Below are 20,831 nucleotides of genomic sequence, written 5' to 3' on the forward strand. Positions count from 1 at the left end.
TGGCTTCATTAAGCTAGCTTGATATTTCTCTCTGCCATAACTGTCAGATTTATATGGACGGACAAGGGACAAGGGGTTTTCATTTTAGAGTTTTTGAATGAATATATATTTCATACTGTGAACAACATGAACCACAAGATATATGCATGCTTATATCACCGTGGCAAGATGTGCTTACAGACAAGTAACCTTAAAGCAGACACATCCTTAAAATAAATGACTTATATTTTACTATACTTTATATTAATATCCCTTCCATCAGAAACACAAATAAACTTGAAAACTTCAGTCAAATACCCTTTTTCCCCCCTTAGTACCTACATATAAAACCCCCTTTAAGCACCAGAGCAGCTTCGAGGTTTAAGCTATGGCCCTATTAAATCAGAAATACCTTTATCACTACTTATGACTATTGAATAATTTATATATCTTTTTTTTTGGGGGGGGGGGGGGGTTGTCAAACTAGTCTTTCTTTGGGAAGTATTTTCTCCCAAGAGCAATTTTAATTTTATTGGTTTATAATGCAAAAGAAGACAAACACTTAAAACAAACCCTTATTTTTCAGGTTTTACCCATTAAAAGTAAAAAGTGCTAAAGTAGATAAAGCCCATTATTTGTCTTTTTCTCATTTTTAAAACTTAAATTATGTTCCTCTGGTGATGATGTTTGATTTTGAAATAAAGGTGAGTTTTTGCTATAGTGTGTACTTTTCACCTTAAATTGAAAACAAAATAATTAAAAGCGTTGTTAAACTTTAGGGAAAAAGGTTAATGGGGAGGGTTGACCAATAATACGAGGGGGGAGAGCTGCCTGCCTCATGCATGGGACGCCACGCCGCCCCGACCTCCGCTATCACTCACGGAGACCAGCTCCAATGGTCCCTATGCACCCGTCCACGCGGGCATACTGATGAACACTGATGAGTACATCCAGATTTTAATGCTACTAGTTGCAGACCGCGGACTACATTCTACCACGCAAGCAGACAGCGCTCTGAGACGCTGACATCATTGCCTCTGGAATAGGAGAGTTCTCCTCCGCAATTGGTGAGACAATTACTATATCTGTTATACATCTGAGTCATGGTATTGACGGCATATGTGAAGGCCATACCTGACTTGTTGCTGTGAACTGTTTGAGGCTGCTGATTGCTGTGACATTGCCTTGCTGCTGGACATTCGCATCACTATCTCTGGATGTTTATGTTGCTTCACTAACACTGCCTGATCACCGCAGTGATTGCCTATTTATCACATCAATCCAGTTCATTGGAAACAATACTGCATGCAATAGTAACAGCTTGCTGCATGCCAATTTCTGCTCAATCCTGTGTTCCTCCTTCATGTCATGCTATGGCAAAGACTAACCTATATAGTCATACCTATTGTTGTTGAACTTTGCTGGGTTCCTCTATAGGAGTAGTCCATACATTAGTTGCCGGCGTGTGATTGGTGTGTCAGTGTGGTTGCGGTTGTGTCGTGGCGGGGTGGCCATCCCATGTGCTTTTTATATTTTTTATAATATTCTACTTTTTCAGTAATTAATAAAATTAGATACATTTGAGATATTGAGCTTTGTGTTCTAGATTCATTAAGTAGTACATGCCCCACCACGTATTTACATGGCCATAATTGTGATTATTGTCAATAATATGACTATGTAGAATGCGTGGTGTGATGTGTAGGCATGATTAAAAGGTCTATTTCATTTTAATAGTTTTCACTGCATACCCATCACTATCATTTAACTATTACATTTCCCAATTTGGCCTGTTCCCCCCCTCCCTTTGTACAGATCTCCCAAGCAGTAGTTTAGCCATGTTTCTCTCGTGATCAGCTGGCCCCCAATCTACAGTATGTCTCTAGTAGTTTAATGCCAACCCCCCCCCCCCCAATGCTTCCCTGGTGGTCTGGTGGGTTTCTGGTGGCCTGGTGGGTGTCCTGGTAGACTGGCAGGTATCACTGGTAGACTGGCAGGTGTCCCTGGTAGGCTGGCAAGTGTCTCTTGTGTGGCTTTTCTTGGTGACCTGGCAGGTGTCCCTGGAGTTCTGGCAGGTTTCCCTGGTGGTGTCCGTGGTGGTCTGGCAAGTGTCCCTGGTGGAGTGGTCTGGACTGGTGGTCCCCCATATGCAGAACTGGCAGCAATGAAAAGCTCTCCTCTTTGCAAAGATCAGCATCCAGTGTTGCACTGCTGTTATGTACTTGGTTCTGGCTTGATGATGTCATCAAGCCAAATCCTGACTCTAGGGGCAGTGTAGTGCTAGAACCTGTATGCCAATCTGCTTGAAGGGGAAAAAAAGGTTGCTGGGTGAAGGAGGAGAGGTGAGGGTTGTTGCTGCAGCTGCTGCCATTGTGATCACTATGATCAGCAGTGATCATAGTAATCACATGATCGGGAGCATCATGGCATGGCACCTGATCAGTGAGGGCATCTGTCAAATAACAGCTGCAACTCCCCAGTCAGGTATGCAGGATTGCGGCGGGATTTCAGAAATTGCTTCAGAGTTAGGAAGCCAGAAGTGCGGCAGAGTCTACCATTGGTGGTCCCGAGCCGGTAAAAGGACACCTGGAGTGAGAAGGGCAGGGAGGCTGCCATATTTATTTCCTTTTAAATAATGCAAATTGTTTGGCTGTCCTGCTGATCACATGCCTCTCAAACTTTAACCTCACTCTTAGTAAGGACGAGTCTGACTTGTACAATCTAAAAGATGCTGAAATCCTGTGTTGTGTACCTTCAATAGCTTCCCCAGTGTCTTCTTCCCTGTCCCTTTGCGAATTTGCTTCTCCCTCTGCAATGAAGTGTTCTCCCGGGGTTGCGGGGAGAGCTGCGGCGAGGGACATGCTGGGAGCTTGCTGGAGGAAGCCCCCGGTAAGTAACACTTATTTTATTACATATTCCCTGATGACTCCTTTAAGGTAGCCAAACACCTGACAATTATGGACAGATTCGACTAAGAGATACATTTATCTCTTATCGAAGCTGATTAGAGATATATTTGTCTTGTCTTGTTTAAGCTGCCCATATACTGCAGGCTGATTCCCGTCCAATTTCAACATGACATCTTCAGGGAAACGGCAGAGCCCGCTGTGTCAGCCCCGCCATTGCCTCCCAATGTATAAATGTGCCCCCCCCCAGTGTATGCATTTATACATTACCCGTCCTGTAGCAGTCTCCGCACAGTGTCCGCCCATCTCTCCAGGTTCTTACAGCCGCGTACACGCTAGTGGCGCATAGTGTCTGAGTGTCTGAGTGTCTGATGGCAGACGCTATGCACCACCAGCGTGTATGTGGAACCTGGAGAGATGGATGGACACCACGTGGAGGCAGTTACAGGACAGGTAATGTATAAATGCACACACGGGGGGGGCACATTTATACCTTACAGTGGCAGAGGCGGGAGTTTTGTTGCTCATTCCGAAATTGGCCGCCATACCGCCGCAAACCCGACCAACCAACTTCGGCCCGACATCTTGCACTATGTGCGATTGACAATGCAACCAATTTTTATCCTGAAATTGGTGGCTTTGTCGGTCGGGCATGCAATTGGCAGGACAGATTTTCATCCAATTCGATTATAATCAAATCAGATGGTCGATCGGCCACCAAGTCACCTGATGTATGGCCACCTTTAGACCCTGAACAAACATGCAGATCAGATGTTATTTTTACTGGTGTAAAAATAAAACCCATGATATCAGCGCGGGCAGCAGAAACTTGTGCCATAATATCCAGGTTTTGTTGGCTAGCTTTCTGATAAACTGCCATGCAAAGACTACTGAGTACGGGTCCTTTTATACTCAATCAGTTGCTGTCAGTTATAGCTCAACAGACAACTGATGTGCAAGGTAAGGTACATGATTCCCTATGGCCCAGTTCACATTATACATACTTTAACAAAGCTTTTTCAAAATGCATTAGCAACAAGTTAAGTTAACTTAAAACACAGCAGTTTTTTAGTCTATACTGTAAAAGGCCGAATGCTGCATTTCCAATGGGGTGCTACTTCTGTTTCCAAAATGTAAATGACATTCATACAGATACAAATTGACATCAGTATCATTTTGCGATGCACAGCTATGGGGATTTGGATATAAGATGCAGAAATCTGAAGCATGCATCTTTTTTTTTCTCCACACACAATTCGTATGCAGCCTTTGGATTTAATTAGGCTGCGATTTTGCATCTGAAATTGCATGAGAAAAATGGGCACGATTTGCGCCTAGTGGAATTAGACCCTAATAGATTGTTTCATCTGTGGGTGGGTGAGAGGAGCTTAATACTGTGGCTTAAGAGGTACTCTACTTCTACCTGTGCCACTGAGCCAGCCTATCACAAAGAAGAGTGCTGGTTCTGAAGAGGGAAGTAGACCAGTTCCAGTAATAGTATATTGCATTCCAGAGCTGCTACAATGCTTCTCTGCTGCTTAAGGACCAGGGGAAGTTGCTGTGATCTGTGCTGCGTGGGCTCTCCAGCCCACAGCACAGATCACTTTGCAGCCAGGGCGACCAGACTTCCCCCCTTTTTTCCCCACTAGGGGGATGTCCTGCTGGGGGGGCCTGATCGCCACCGGCTATCTGCGTTTTGCAGGGCTCCTCAAAGACCCCCTCCGCAGCGATCTCCTCCCTCTCGGCCCTTCCCTCCATCTCGCTCTTGCTATGGGCTGTGCAGGACGGAGATACGTCCTGCGCCGCCTAGGATAGGCTTCAGCCTATCAGATGCCGGCGACCCCCGGCCAATCAGAGGTCGGGGATCGCCGATCTCCTTTACGGCGCTGCTGCGCAGCAGCGCCGTATGATGTAAACAGCGGGGATTTCTTCCCCGCGTGTTTACATTTCGCCTGCGAGCCGCGATCGGAGGCTTGCAGGCTGTTCACGGAGACACCCTCCGTGAACTGACATGGAAAGGCCGCTCGTATGAGTGGCCGTTTCCATGTAATACCATTTAGGACCTGCCGCCGCCTATTGGCGTTAGGCTATCGTTAAGTGGTTAATGAAGTAAGCCACTGCTTCATTGAATAAAACATAAAAAAGAGGGGGAACCATCGTAGTGCAAGTCTGGCTCTTTTACACATTGGAATTTACAGCAGTGGTCCACTTTAAGTTTAACTGAATTTGCTGCATGCTTGTTTGAGGTGATGCATGAAAGATGAGCAGGACACCGGGCAACTGATATTGTTTAAAAGGAAATAAATATGGCAGCCTCCATATCCCTCTCACTTCAGGTGCCCTTTAACAATTCTTGTCTAGGATCTCATCTCTGCCAGTAAGTCAAGTGAACTACTGCCAAAATTTGGTCAAGTAATCTCCTTTGAATTTGTTTAGAGGACTAATATGTAACTTCAGCCACACAATTATTGCACTGTCTGTACACTGATCATTGGCAATGGTCACACCACGCAAACATAGTCAAATGTCAGTCCGTATTTGGCCACTTCCTAATCATCAATTGGGCCTTTGATTACAGGAGAACTTGCTCTCCTTAAGAAACTTTAAGAATATTTGGTTATAACTAAATACTAAAATAAGTTTAGTTTATATTTAAACTTCTTGGCAGTAGCTGTCCATGAATCCTTAGCTGGACAAGAACATGTTTATCGGATTCAAGCCACAACTCTATAGTCAAGCAAATTAATTGTTTCCAAAAAGCATGTTACAGAGTTTTAATGAGACAAATTAATTATAAGCTGATTGTGCAATATAAATCCATTAATGTTGATATTTCAGTGACTATTCAAAAAGAGAATCTTGTTTCTATGGAGCTAACCTGAAATGACTTTGTATAACTATTTTAAGGAGTTATTTGCTTAAAAAATGCTGAAGAATACATAACAGCAGAAAAGAATGAAATAGGATAAAGTACATCAAAATATAAAGCAATAAAAGGGTTGTGCTGGAAAGGTACATTGTTAGGAGGAATTCAATTATATTAAAGCGTAGAAAAGGTGTCAGATGTAAAAGGGTAAAAACTTCCAGAAATGTAATTATCAACATTTTCCTGTCTTTTTGTGTGTCTGTGACAGAGTAGTTCTGGGTTCTAAACTTCACCCCTGAATCCCTATTGCCCCACTCTGTGTTAAAGTGTGACTTTGTGCCAAAAAATAGTAGTAGGGAGAAAAAGTAAATCAATACTTTGCAATGTAAGAAGGTAAAAAAATAAAAGAGAGATCAAGAAATTATTGATATTCGCCATGTAATTCATTCTGGTTGTTTGATCCACAATTAGCCTGCATGTCATCTTTACTACTGGCAGATGAGAAAAAAAACTACACAGCATCAACTGCCATTATCTATAGCCACACCCACTAACCATGCAATAGGCTAAAAAGGTTTTAGTTTTTTTTTTATAGCTAAACATATGCACATCACACATGGTCATGACACACTGTGGAAGAGGTTTCACCACAATATCAGCCCCCCCCCCCTTCCTGATGATCTATTAGAGAAACAGTAAAGATTTCTCATGGGGAAGGGGTATCAGATACTGATTGGGATGAAGTTCAATCCTTAGTTAACGTTTCTCTTTAATTGGAAAATACAGTGGGATGCAAAAGTTTGGGCAACCTTGTTAATCATCATGGTTTTCCTGTATAAAACGTTGGTTGTTACAATTAAAAAATGCCAGTTAAGGATATCATATAGGAGACACACACAGTCATATTTGAGAAGTGAAATTAAGCTTATTGGATTTACAGAAAGTGCGCAATAATTGTTTAAACAACATTAGGCAGGTGCATAAATTTGGACACTTTATTGATTCCAAAACCTCTAGAACTAATTATTGGAACTTAAATTGGCTTGGTAAGCTCAGTAACCCCTGACCTACATACACAGGTGAATCCAATTATGAGAAAGAGTATTTAAGTGGGTCATTTTTAAGTTTCTCTCCTCTTAATTTTTTTCTAAAAAGTAGCAACATAGGGGGGGCTCAAAACAACTATCAAATGACCTGAAGACAAAGATTGTTCATCATCATGGTTTAGGGGAAGGATACAGAAAGCTGTCTCAGAGATTTTAGCTTTCTGTTTCCACAGTTAGGACCATAATGAGGAAGTGGAAAACCACAGGGTCAGTTCAAGTTAAGGCTCGAAGTGGCAGACCAAGAAAAATCTGTGTAAAAAAAAAGTGTAAGCTTGCAAGGGAAGGGTTCTTTCACCCTTTTGTGCCTTGGAATTGTTAATTGCTAATTACTTTTGTCACTGTAATTAGCAATTTTGTATTTTGCACCAATTCAGTATTTTGTACTAATTTTTTTTGGGGGGGGGGGCAATTCTGTATTTTTGATATTGGTGTATACCATTGTCTATTATTATGTACCCCATGCTTGTTTCTTACTTTGTACAATCCCACATAATATGTTGGCGCTTTATAAAATACTAATAATTTAAAACATGTATTCTGTTCCATAACTAAGAGAATTGCATCTCATTTTGACTTCAGAGGCACAAGAATGTTCTCCTTTTTTTAAGTACAAAAAATGTTTTAGTTATATGAATTTTAGAACAGCACAGATATCAAGAACATAGTAAAAATGAATAATTATACTGCAGTACAAACATGATGCATATAGTAAAAAATAGTAATACAACTTGGCAATGAACATAAAACTACTGGTATATGTCAGAATAAGATATCAAACTGACATTGGCAATCAAAACAATATCTAAACCTCCTGTTACATGGTAACTCATCTTGTAAAGAGATATGAGCAGTAAGTTTTGAACAGAATCATGCATGAAGTTAAAATACTTTTTTTTTTTTTTTTTTATCTTGACCCTGATGCAGTAAACTTTTCTAATGAGCTACCTCATGATTTTTTCTTAGCTTATCTGTATAAGACATATTCAGTACCTTTTTTGCTTGATATGTGCTAAAAAAGAGTTCATATTAATAAACTGATAAAGAGAGATGACTAACATTATGTAAAAAGCTTTGTGCAATGGGACTCTTAACTGCAAAATACCTTGTTGACAAGAGAAACTAATAATGGTGCCCATTAAAAAGGGCACCTCATTCACATCAATGCAAATCTTTTTGCTATTGGCATAAAATGTTTAAAAAGGGTGCCGCATAAATATAAAACAACTATATTGCGCGTTATCTTTAACTTTCATTTCCATACCAAATGCATTCATTACAACAATCATTACTTAGCAAATAATAATTCTAAGACTGTATAATTGCTTACTCAGAAAAAAATCCTTTATATTTCAACTTTTTGCACCACACAACAAGCAGCTTCCACAATTCTCACCTATGTTACAAACTTTTGTTTTTTTAAATAAAAACTTTTAAACTAACATATATATATATATATATATATATATATATATATATATATATATATATATATATATATATTTTTTTTTTTTTTTTTTTAACGCTTTGACTGCTCAATTATTTTATTTTATTCTATGCTACATTAAGCCATAAACAAACATATTCTTATTTATATTAGGCAAGAGTTATATGCACAAAACAGGCCATTAGGCCCCGTTCACATTACAAGCGCGGATGGCCATGCGTGCGGAACGCACGCCATCCGCTTTGTGTGTGCTGCGTGGCTGATCCCATAACTGAAAAGTGAATGGGACAGCAACGCGTTTTTGCAAAAAATGCGTGCAGCATGCGTTCCTGGACCGCACAGGTCCTGAATGCATGCAGTGTGAACATCAGACAGTACACTCTATGCACTGTCTGATGTCGTGCGTGTCGGCCTCCCGCACACGTTTCCAAAACGCGGCTGGAAACGCGTGCAGTGTGAACGGGGCCTTAAGGTTACACGTCCTCCAGTGGTGGCAAAGCTTAGACATCATGGGTGGGATTTAAGGTAAGACACCACTGGGGGGGGGGGGGGGGGGGTTAAGCTTGCCAGTGAACCGTTCAGACCATCTCTACTGTTTTCGCGATAGTGGTTTTTGAAGCAGATTTCAGAGCAATTCTAGGCATGTTTAGAGACGTTTTCTAAACATTCCTAGCGTTTTTGGAGCATTTTTGTGTAGCAGATTACAAATATTGTTACAGTAAAAGCTATTATTGAACAGCTTCTGTAACAAAAATGCCTGGAAAACCGCTCTGATCTAGTGTTTTTCAGAACGGTTTTCCACTTTCCTATTCTATCGAGACAGAACGCCTCAGAAATCTAAAAAATGCTGCAGCCCCCGAGTTTGAGTTTGTGGAAAAAATGAACCACTCTGGTGTGCACACCATCCCATTCACTTTCATTAGCCAAGCGGTTTTCCTCCTGCAAACATTTTAAAAAACGCTTTAGAACCGCTCTGGGGTGCACCAGCCCTGTCTTAGGTGAAAGAAGCTTTAGTAAAACATTAATAAACTAGTAAATAAACTATAAACAAATAAACTAGCTAACTCTAGTAAGTAGTTATGATTCAGTTTTATCGCTGCCATTTTGTGTAAAATAAAAAGGAAGTTTGAGTTACTAATGTTATTACGGAGGTAATTCCTATGCATCAGTCTGCTAGAAGAAAGCCCTAGGTCTGCTTAGTTCACTCATTTTTCATCTGTCATTTAATATTCTTGATGGCCATTCTCTTCTTAAATATTTGGCCTGCAAGGATGCTCAGAGATACTGAAACAGACAACCTGTTTACTTTAAACCATCAATGGGCCTTTGGCTATGTTAGTTGCCAAACTTACTTATACTTTCAGTGCACCTTTCAAAAAGTAGAGCTACTGTATTTCGTTTTCTAGAAAGTCATACTTCTTACGAAGTAAACCTAGTTCATCGTTTTCAATAAAGGCTTCATACTGCTGACTAACCACAAGGCAGACTTCAATGGCGAGACATTGCTCCATTACAAGTTTATTGGGATCATGAAGGTCATTCCCACAGGGTCCTTCAGCTAGGAACAATCCCACACATTCTATGGACTAAGTGCTGAAAACAGCTCATTTCTAAGAGCAAAGTTTTTAACAAAAAGCTTTGTCATCTCCCCTGGGTCCCATAAAGCAAGTAATATGTTGCACAGTAGCTGTGTGTTTATAAGAAGACATCATATGAACAGAAGCATTGCAATACAGTTTGGCATACACAGCTTATGTATATAGCATATATGCATTTAAAATAAATGTCAAAAATTGATTAGCAAACTGTCACACCAAGGCAAAACGTAAATAAAAAACCTCACGTGTGGTCTCCAGCGTATTATCTTCCACATGAAAGCAGAGAATAGTAAACTCCTTATCTGACGTTAGCTGAGCTGTAGCAGATTTTGTTATAAATTGACACCAACTCAGTTTTGTATGATGTACTTTATGAAAGTTAGATGAAGAAAACTTAAAAAATGGAAACTTGCAATGTGTCTTCATACTTCCTCTGTGCAAGTATTTATATTTTGTCTAGGTGATTTGAGTTGAAAAGTGATTCCATCTATCATTTCGCCATATTAGGGCTATAGGAGCAGGAGCTTAGCACATGCGCTGATAAAAAGATCAAGTGATGATGGGCTGGTAACAGGAAGTTTCAGTCCAGCCTAACAGAATCTGACTGACCAAGGGCCTGTTTCCAATGGCATTTAGGATGTGAGGCGATCGCCACATCGCCTCGCATCCCTCTGCAAGTGCTTCTGGTTGTCTTCCATACAACCAGATACGGCGCCATGTGGCTTCCCGTCGGCGGCTATGGGGATTCGGATGCATGCTGTGGAAAGCTGCAGCATGCTATCCATCATTTCCCCCGTGTCGCATCGCACCGAAACGCGTAGGTAAATTCATGTCAATGGAAACTCCTACATTGATGTGAATTGGTTGCAGTTTCCTTGCGTTGCGACGCGTCAAGTGCAGTGATCTGCATACTTGGCTCTCTAGCTGTTAAGGAACTACAAGACCCACAATGCATTTGCCTTTATGAATCATGACTGTGGCTGTCAGTGTCAGACTCCCGCAATGCATTTTGGGACTTGTAGTTCCTTAACAGCTGGAGAGCCAAGTATGCAGATCACTGGTCTAGTGGAAACGGGCCCTAAATGCTAGTACGCTCAAAATTATCAGATCTGCTGATTAGAATACAACATAAATATTTTCAAAGAGTTCAAGTAATCCTGCCCTCCACCTTAAAGAGAAACTGTAGTGAAAATACCGGAATAAATACAATTGTTGATTATTCCTTTTTTTTTTTTTTTTTTACAATATTCATTTATAAACTATTTAGTCAGTGTTTGCCCATTGTCAATTTCTTTCCTCACACCAAATTTACTTTCTAAAATTTATTACAGGTGTAGATTTCTTTTTTAGTACTGTCAGGTGCATTTCTGTGGAATGTTTTATCGTAAGAGAACAGAGGCGCCAGCAGGATAAAAGGTAATAAGAGTTTTTTGAAATGTGCAGAGGCGCTATTCGTGCTACTGATGAGCTACTGGTTGTCCTCTATCTTATTGCCTGATGAAGTGGGCTGTGACTGCAAAACGAGTTGCATCTTTTGGGGTACCAATAATAAATGTATTTGTTCAATTCAGACAGTATTTTGAGTCTGCTTTCCGGAGGTAAGTCCACCACTGCCTGACAGTAAATTTTAAAACGTATTACCTTTTATCCTGCTGGCGCCTCTGTTCTCTTACGATAATACTGTGTCCACCCCTGGTGAAGGGGTTACCTATCCCTACTTTTCTGATCTACAGAGAGTGACATCTTAATCCTGAGTGAGGACAGGTCTAATCTCCTCACCTGCATCTACAGTGGTAACCCATGTTTGTGAGTATATGCATTTCACACTTACATTTATCCATGGTTTCCAATACATACTACACCACTATATTGGGCTCTTCAGGGTTTCTTATTTATCTGTGGAATGTTTGTTTACTGAGAGTTCTGAAGCCAGTACAACCGTGAGTGAATAATTTACTGCATTCCATTATATGTCCCCACAGTGCCTCTTTAAATTGCGTCAGAGAGAAGACTAGAGGCGAATGAGAAACCCTGTGTTGTGAAAGGAAACTTTTAACTGCTATTGACAAATTGAAAATAAAGACCCTATGCTTGGAGAAAAGGAGTGAAGGGCAGATATGCAATTTTGCACAATTAGTTACATTTTGTGTAGTTGGATGCAAAGTAAGAACTAAAACTGTCATTTAAGGGTCGCTTTTAAAGTGTACCTGAAACTAATACTGTCCCAGGATCTATAGTTACCTGGGGCTTCCTCCAGTACCCTTCAGGCGGTTCTGTCTCTCGCCTACTCCCTGGGCCGCTCAGGTTCCCCGTGGGACAGCCCGGTACATTGGATCATTTGCTCTTCATCGTGCACGTGCAGCCTGGCTGCACACGTGCCCCTGACGTGCTTTCCTTGACCATGGGAGTTCATGCATCCAGGCCGCACATGCATGACAAAGAGCAACTGAGCCAATGTACCATGCTGTCCAGCTAGGGACGGCAAAGAAAATGGCCTGAAGGGGGCTGAAGGAAAACCCAGGTAAGTATAAACCCTTTAAGGGTACTTTAAACGGATTTACCAGAATTCATCTTAAGATTCAACAACACTTCAACTGCACCTGTAATTAATGTACAATTGATCTACAAATTCCCTTATCTCATCCTTTTCTCCTCTTAGGTATATGACAATCTATCTCCTCTTTGCATCTGATCTTTACTGTATCTGCAACCAATATCTTAACTGCATCTGCCTGTGTATATAATGATCTATGACATGTTTGCATGTGATCTGTACTGAATCTGCAACTAATATCTTAACTGCATCTGCCTGCATGGGCACCAAGAGGGTACAAGGGACCCACCCAACTGCTTGGGACTGCCCAGTGCTCTGCAGCTCCTCCTGCCGAAACCAACATGGCCCTGATACAGTGACAATTCTCACCGCACTTCTGCCACTTAGTGTCTGGTCACCATGGTTACTTCCAGCCAGCGCCTCTCTTGATGTCAAAGGCACCATCCAAAAGTAACCATGGTGGTCGAAACTAAGTGGCAGGAGAGTGGTGAGATTCGGTGCTGGATCAAGCTCATGTGAGCTACGGCAGAAGGGAACCGTGGAACACAGCACAGTGAAGGGGAAAAAATTACACAACGGGACAAGAGGTGACACAGGAGGACAAGAGGTGACATGGGGGAACAGAGGAGAACAAAAGAGGCACAGGAGGAACAGAGGGGGACACAGAGGGGGACAAAGAGGCACATGTTGAACAGAGGTGACACAGGAGGACATGAGGTGACACAGGAGGACATGAGGTGACACAGAGGGGGACAAAAGAGACACAGGTGGAACAGAGGTGACACAGAGTGGGACAATAGGGGGGCTAACACAATGCAATACTGCTACTGCTATGAAAAATGGGTTTAATGTTTAGATTGGCTTGCAAAGAAGTGAACATAACATAAACAACACCTACCTTAATCATGCATATGAATGCAAGGACAGGTATTTTAGACAAAGTATTCATCTGAGATATTCAGTAGTCTAAAATGTATAAAAAGATTGAAGGAAATAGATAGATAGATATAGATGTATTGCTAAGAAAGCCTGGATTGTTGCCTTATACAGAAGTTTAAAAAATATTATGTAGCATCAGATTAAATACATTTATAGATATATACTGTATATATTTTTGACTGTTAGTGAGGTAGGGAAAGCATTAGCTAGGCCTGTGTTCTTGTTCCTTATTTGCTGTGAAAGCACCCCAAACAGCCGTTTTGAGGGCTAGCACATCAGTCTCCTGTGTTTTTTTTGTGTGTAACACTCCACAGCCCACTGACACCCAGAGCTGTGTGCACACTACTGTTGTTGCTACATTAAGTTGCACGCACAGTACCACTCCTGTACATTATTATTTCACTGTATTCTGATAGTACTATTGCATTACTCTGTGTGTGACACTCAACAGGCCACTGACACCCAAAGCTGTGCATAATGTGATTTCTGCCCTTTAAGGATTGAAACCTGACTTTGCATTAACTCCTTAATTTTTGGTGGGACTTTTAGCATGGATACCCCTCTGGCATGCCACAGTCCAGGTGTTAAACCCCTTGAAACAACTTTTCAATCACTTTTGTGGCCAGAAACAGTCTTTGTAGGTTTTAAAATTTGCATGCCCATTGAGGTCTATGGCAGTTCGCCAGATTTGCCTGTTAGCTAACATTTGCTAATTTGATATTCATGACATCTCTAGAGAATGGGAAGGCTCTGTAGGACCCAGATTCTTTCCTCACCTTAGGTGAGTATCTGTTTTTTATTTTTAAACTCACTTTAGATTCACTTTAAAGAGAGAATACTGGGCTACATTAAAAAAAATCAGCCAAAACTAACTGTACAATACGATTAGCCTGCAATAATAGTCTTAATACAAGTAAGACTACAGGCACAATGGGGCTCACAAATACAGAAGTAAGAACAGTTAAAAGTGATCTCCATTCCATTTAAATACGCTTTCTTCGGCTCTACCTTTAACTTAAAAAGGTAGTTTCAAAAGGAAAATCAATCACTTTCTAGTTTCTACATATTTTCTGTCCAAAACATTCCAACGATCAGAAGATAAGTATGAATCCTTCAGAAAATACATCATTATAGTTGCAAAACTCTGTTGTGACTAATGTCTAGGTGCTGGCCTCTTGCATGCATTAACAAAGCAACTTGTCAGCAAGTTTTAGCAATTCTGTTTTAAATTATAAAGTGCTGTACTAAGTGGTTAAAGAAAGCTTAAAGTAAGGGGCACATGAATTATTAGGAAAAGGTAGGGCTGCGCATACACCAATGAGTATGCAGGGGCAAAAAACGATACATTGCACAACAGAATGAAAGAAACATTCCATAAACACCACCACTCAAATATCATGGAATATACAGCATTTTATTTGATTCAATTCAAAAACCTATAACATGATTTATTTGCACAGATACACAGAGCAGTGAGCTGTCGCTAAGTGAGCACATGCACTGCATCAGCAGCACCACACATTATTTATTTATGTGTTCAGGGGAATATGCTGCTTAATTTTGTATGGATGGGAGATCATTCTGCATATTAATGTTATTTGGTGAAACATCCTACCTGATGTTTATGGGGAGTTGGGGACACTATGCTTAACAGTATTATTTGGGGAGGATACACTTCTTAAGTATGTTTTGTGGGTGATACACTGCCTAATTGAGTTGTTTTTGGGGGGACATGTTCCCTAATTGTGTTGTTTGGTGGGACACCCTGCCTAATTATATTGTTTGTGGGAGATACCTGCTTAACTATGATCTAATACTATGGATGAGTGTAATGTAAAAGACAAAACAAAAACAGTACATACATACAGTGAAACCTTGGTTTACAAGCATAATTTGTTCCAGTGACATGCTTGTGTTTCAAAGCACTCTTACATCAAAGCCAATTTCCCCATAAGAATTAATGTAAATTCAAGTAATTCATTTCGTTCCACAATCCAAACAGCTATTGAAAAACAGTTTATACAAAGGACTATAAAGTATAAAATAATGATGTAAATAAGGCTTTCACTATAACTAAGAGAATTATTGCAATCTGCTATTTAACAAGGAACTTTAGAGGATTTTACGGAAATGTGACTTTGCAGTCTCTACACTTAGATTAAGTACAGCCTCAAAGGGAGAAAAACCATCGGCTCAGTCGTGATGTGGTGTCGCGTGTGAATGTTTTTTGCTTGTACATCAAGATTTTGCTTGTATATCAAGTAAAAATGTCTCAAAAATGTTTGCTTGTATTTCAAAGCACTCTCAAACCAAGTTACACTCAATTCAAAGTTTTACTGTAATTTATTAGCGATCCCCACTAATCTCCGCCCACTACTCTTGACACCTTTCAGCGTTAGGCGGTCCTGGGGCTGCCACCTTCCCAACGCCGCCTATCGGCGTTAGGAGGTTGGGAAGGTGTTAATTGTAATTTTTTTTATTAAAAGTTTTATTGGGGTGTTTTTAGGAGAGTATGGGAAATAATTATTTAATTATAAAAGTAAGTGTGATTATGTTTATTAAAAAAAAATGTATGTAGGTGTAATTTTAATATTTGGCCATATGTACGCTTACAGGACATGAATAGGGGATGTGTAACTTAGACCGATCGCGGCTTCTCATAGACGCCAGCGATCGTTCTAATGGGGACTTAGATCAATGAATGGGAACTGTGTTCCCATTTATTGATCTCTGGGCTAATGGGCGGCGGAGGGAGCGGCAGCAGGGGCAGCCTTTTGGATGTAGTAGCTACTTCCAAAAGGCTTAAAGAATACCCGAAGTGACAAGTGACATGATGAGATAGACATGTTTATGTACAGTGCCTAGCACACAAATAACTATGCTGTGTTCCTTTTTTCTTTCTCTGTCTGAAAGAGTAAAATATCAGTTATGTAAGTGGCTGACTCATTCCTGACTCAAACAGGAAGTGACTACATTGTGACCCTCACTGATAAGAAATTCCAAGTATAAAACACTTTCCTAGCAGAAAATGGCTTCTGAGAGCAAGAAAGTCATAAAAAGTGGAATTTCTTATCGGCGAGGGTCACACTTTAGTCACTTCCTGTTTGAGTCAGGACTGAGTCAGCCACTTACATACCTGATGTTGAACTCTTTCAGGCAGAGAAAGAAAAAAAGGAACACAGCATAGTTATGTGTGTGCTAGGCACTGTACATACACATGTCTATCTCATCATGTCACATGTCCTTTCGGGTATCCTTTAAGTAGTTAATTATACATTCAATATATTCACTTAATTTACCCTTATACTACATAGATTTGGTAAAATTGGATAAAAAAAAGATTGAATAATTAGTGGCCACCTTTATGGTGCCCATACATGGTACATTTTTTTTTCGATTAGCTCATTTTGTTTGATTATTCCGTTAGCTCGAATATGAAGATTTTTCCAACACATCAGATTGGGTGTTTGTTGAAAAAACGTGATAATCATTACTTTTCTTTGATTTAATTTTTTTTTTCGATTCTATCGTTTTGGTTGAATATACGAGAAAATCAAATGTTTTTATTGTACCATCTATGGGCACCATTAGCTTGAGAGTGAATACTGGCTTTTGTTTTCAGCCCTAAATAACTACTGGCAGAGGATGTCATAGTCTATGTAGATTAAAATAGGCCTTTACTCTGAAAACCTGCGATTTATGATTTTCAATGCCTGCAATTGTTAAAACTATTAAGTATGTGTATAATTAACCCTTAGGCCCTGTTCACATCTAAAAAGGCAAAACAGGAGTGCTTCCATTTTGTGCAAGTGATTTTACTGCAATTAGCATGGTAAAAATCACTGGACACGTCCGCGAATTCCAGAGCAATCGCGGTCAGTGCTTTATAAGCACTGTACCGCACTCGTTCCAGAATCACCCAGAAAATGCTTCAGGTAACACATTTGCAATTGGCCTGCCTGTGATCAGCGCCAATTGCGGCAGTGAGAACACTGCCATAGGATAACAAAGCACAAGCGCTTTAAAAAGCACTAACGATTTAGATTTAGGGAATTGCCCGCTAATCAAATAAGTGTGAATGGGCCTGCCAGCTATTTTTTTTTTTACAAAATCTACACACCATTGCCAGCTATGTTTGTATTGTTTATTAAATGTCTTGCCCAAATCTAGATGTGCCAAAGTCCAAAATTGTCAGCAGGATTGGTATTGAGGTGCAAATACATTTGAGATGATAGAGAATTATGTGAATTATTATGATATAGATGTATACTAATTATTATGAAAATCGTTTGTAAAATGGACGAATCAAATCTTGCAGTAAAAGCATTTAGCTGGTCCATATTCAAGCTGTATATGTTTTCAGTAACATCTATACATGTGGCTAGATAGTTTAATAGTTAGACAAGACAAGACAAATAACATTTATGTTGCGCTTTTCTCCTGGCGGACTCAAAGCGCCAGAGCAGCAGCCACTAGGACACGCTCTATAGGCAGTAGCAGTGTTAGGGAGACTTGCCAAAGGTCTCCTACTAAATAGGTGCTGGCTTACTGAACAGGCAGAGCCGAGATTCGAACCTTGGTCTCCCATGTCAGAGGCAGAGCCCTTAACCATTACACCATCCAGCCACTGGGCTCTGCCTCTGACACAGGCACCCCGACTCTTCCTATTCAGTAAGCCTGCACCTATTCAGTTAGGAGTCCTTGGGCTAGACCCCCACAGACTACTACTGCCCAATGAGCGTGCTCTAGTGGCTGCAGCTCAAGTGCTTTAAAGTCTACCAGGATAAAAAAACAATATGTTATTTGTCTTGTCTATATGTCTGCATCAACATAGAATTATATGCATATTTCAAGTAAATTAGAAAGTTGGCACTGTGGCAAAACGTTCAGCTAAAAACGACTTTTAGATGTCTGTGGCAAAGGGATAAGGAGACTAAAAATGTTATAGATGTGTGCTGCAGGTGGAAGTAGTTTTGTAAAAGCTTTTAGACATCCGAGGCATATGGATGTGAAAACGCAGAACACTATAGATGTTGGCCACAGTCTAAGGCAGGCATGGGCAAACTTGGCCCTCCAGCTGTTACGGAACTACAAGTCCCACAATGCATATGCCTTTATGAGTCATGACTGTGGCTGTCAGACTCCTGCAATGCATTGTGTGTCTTGTAGTTCCTTAAAGGGGTTCTGTGGGGGTTCCTGAGAAGAAAAACAGACCCTTACCTTGGGCTTCTATCAGCCCCGTGCAGCGGTAATGTCCCACGCCGTCCTCCTCCCATCTGCTATTCTCCGCCGCCGGCCCCGGTCTAAGCGGCATGGGATCCAACTGCGGCTGCGCTACAGTGGCCGCGCACCCGCTCGCTTCCGCCTGCATCATCGGAAGCTTACTGCGCAAGCGCAGTACAAGGCTCCGTTGTACTGCGCCTGCGCAGTAAGCCTCAGATGACGTGAGCGGAGGCACGGCAACGCGCATTATTCGTCTGTGTGACAGCCGAATAATAGCCCGGTGCCGGCTGTGGGGAACGTCAGTTAGAAGCCCAAGGTAAGTGGCAGTTTTTCTCCTCAGGAACCCCCACAGAACCCCTTTAACAGCTGGAGGGCCAAGTTTGCCCATGCCTGGTCTAAGGGTTACCTGCATGCTTATGCAAAATAATGTAATACATTTCACCTTTCTATTTTACTACCAAAGTGCCATATTTTTTTCAGTTCAGGAAACACCGCCGTTTACTGTGCAACACAATTACCTGTTATCGATTCTAGCACTTCTAGGTATCTGTAAATTCTGAGTTTTGGCAGTTTCTATACATTAAAAGAAATAAAGCGGCATAGTCTCTAGCTAGCATTTAACAGTAAGCATTTTCCATGTGTCGTGTTGGTTCAGTTTCCCAGCAGTCTTCATACTATACTAATTTTCTCACATTTCCAACTAGATCATGTCTGTCCCTGGAGATCACTGGTAATAAAGGAGTGTACAATTAGCATCTTTGTTACATATGGTGAGCATTGACAAGCAAGCATTCTTGCACCAAGTCAAGGCCCTAGTATTGACAGTTTTATAAAAAGCCTCCAGCCAGTCTGCCTTGTAATGGTGACATATCACCTTGCACTAACCGGGAACTTATTTGAAGTGCTATGCATAACGAGCGATCTAAGCTATAATATGCATGTTTTATCGACTAGCAGATTGAGGAGAGGTAGAAAATGTTCACAGGACGCTACAAGGAGAAGAGGACATTTCGACGAGTGTAATGAGGAAGTTGCCAATACAGATTTACTGCAAATGAGTACTAATCAATGTGGCAAAGTAATTAAAACGGAAGGAAAAAAAGGTTATTTATGTCTTTAGGATACAAGGAGCTGTTGATCCAGTAAACAAGTTCATAAAGCTTTGAAATGGTCTTATTTTAGCATTTTGTACCAATTACTTGCTGTGAGATGTTAAATAGGCGCACATTATGAGTTGATTGGATAGACATAATAATGTTTTCTCACAGCACATGAACAAGTGCACTGAGAAAAACAATGGAAAAATACCTACTGTATTTTCTTAAGAGAGGAGGAGCACTGTATAAAGATATAGTACACTTGTCCTTGTTTAAAGGTCAAGTGAAGTGAGAGGAATATGGAGGCTGACAAAAGTATTTTCTTTTAACCACTTGAGGACCCACCCTTTACCCCCCCCATTAAGGACCAGCACTGTTTTAGGTGATCTGTGCTGGGTGGGCTGTGCAGCCCCCAGCACAGATCAGGGTGCAGGCAGAGCGACCAGATCGCCCCCCTTTTTTCCCCACTAGGGGGATGATGTGCTGGGGGGGTCTGATCGCTCCTGCCTGATGGGTGTTGCGGGGGGGGGGAGGGGGCACCTCAAAGCCCCCCTCCGCGGCGACATTCTCCCCCTCCCTCTCCTATCTGTCTCCTCTGGGGATCGGGGCTGCACAGGACGCTATCCGTCCTGTGCAGCCAGTGACAGGCTGTCCCCTGTCACATGGCGGCGATCCCCGGCCGCTGATTGGCCGGGGATCGCCGATCTGCCTTACGGCGCTGCTGCGCAGCAGCGCCGTACAATGTAAACAAAGCGGATTATTTCCGCTTGTGTTTACATTTACGGAGCCCCCCGCCGTGAATTGACAGGAAGCAGCCGCTCGCGCGAGCGGCTGCTTCCTGATTAATCAGCCTGCAGCTGGCGATGCAGTACTGCGTCGCTGGTCCTGCAGCTGCCACTTTGCCGACGCGCGGTATGAGTGCGCGGTCGGCAAGTGGTTAAACAATACCAGTTGCCTGGCAGTCCTGCTGATCTTTCATGCATCAGTAGTGTATGAACCACACACCTGAAACAAGCATGTATCAAATGCAGTCAAACATCTGATCTGCATGCTTGTTCAAAGATTTCCATATTCAACATGTATTTTTAAATATATTAATGTCTTTTGAGATATGTCCTA

At 41.3% G+C, this 20,831-nt stretch overlaps 1 long non-coding RNA gene across 1 annotated transcript in view; it reads right to left on the reverse strand.

The window, feature by feature from the left end:
* Positions 1-13,350: 13,350 nt before the first annotated feature.
* The window catches only part of LOC137535665 (uncharacterized), a 120,524-nt gene continuing 113,043 nt past the window's right edge, over positions 13,351-20,831 (reverse strand). Inside the window, exon 4 of the long non-coding RNA XR_011024426.1 lies at positions 13,351-13,419. This is a non-coding gene — a long non-coding RNA (uncharacterized lncRNA). The remainder of the gene's footprint in view (positions 13,420-20,831) is intronic.

The sequence above is a fragment of the Hyperolius riggenbachi genome, chromosome 10, assembly GCF_040937935.1.
Source record: "Hyperolius riggenbachi isolate aHypRig1 chromosome 10, aHypRig1.pri, whole genome shotgun sequence".
Classification (NCBI taxonomy): domain Eukaryota; kingdom Metazoa; phylum Chordata; class Amphibia; order Anura; family Hyperoliidae; genus Hyperolius; species Hyperolius riggenbachi.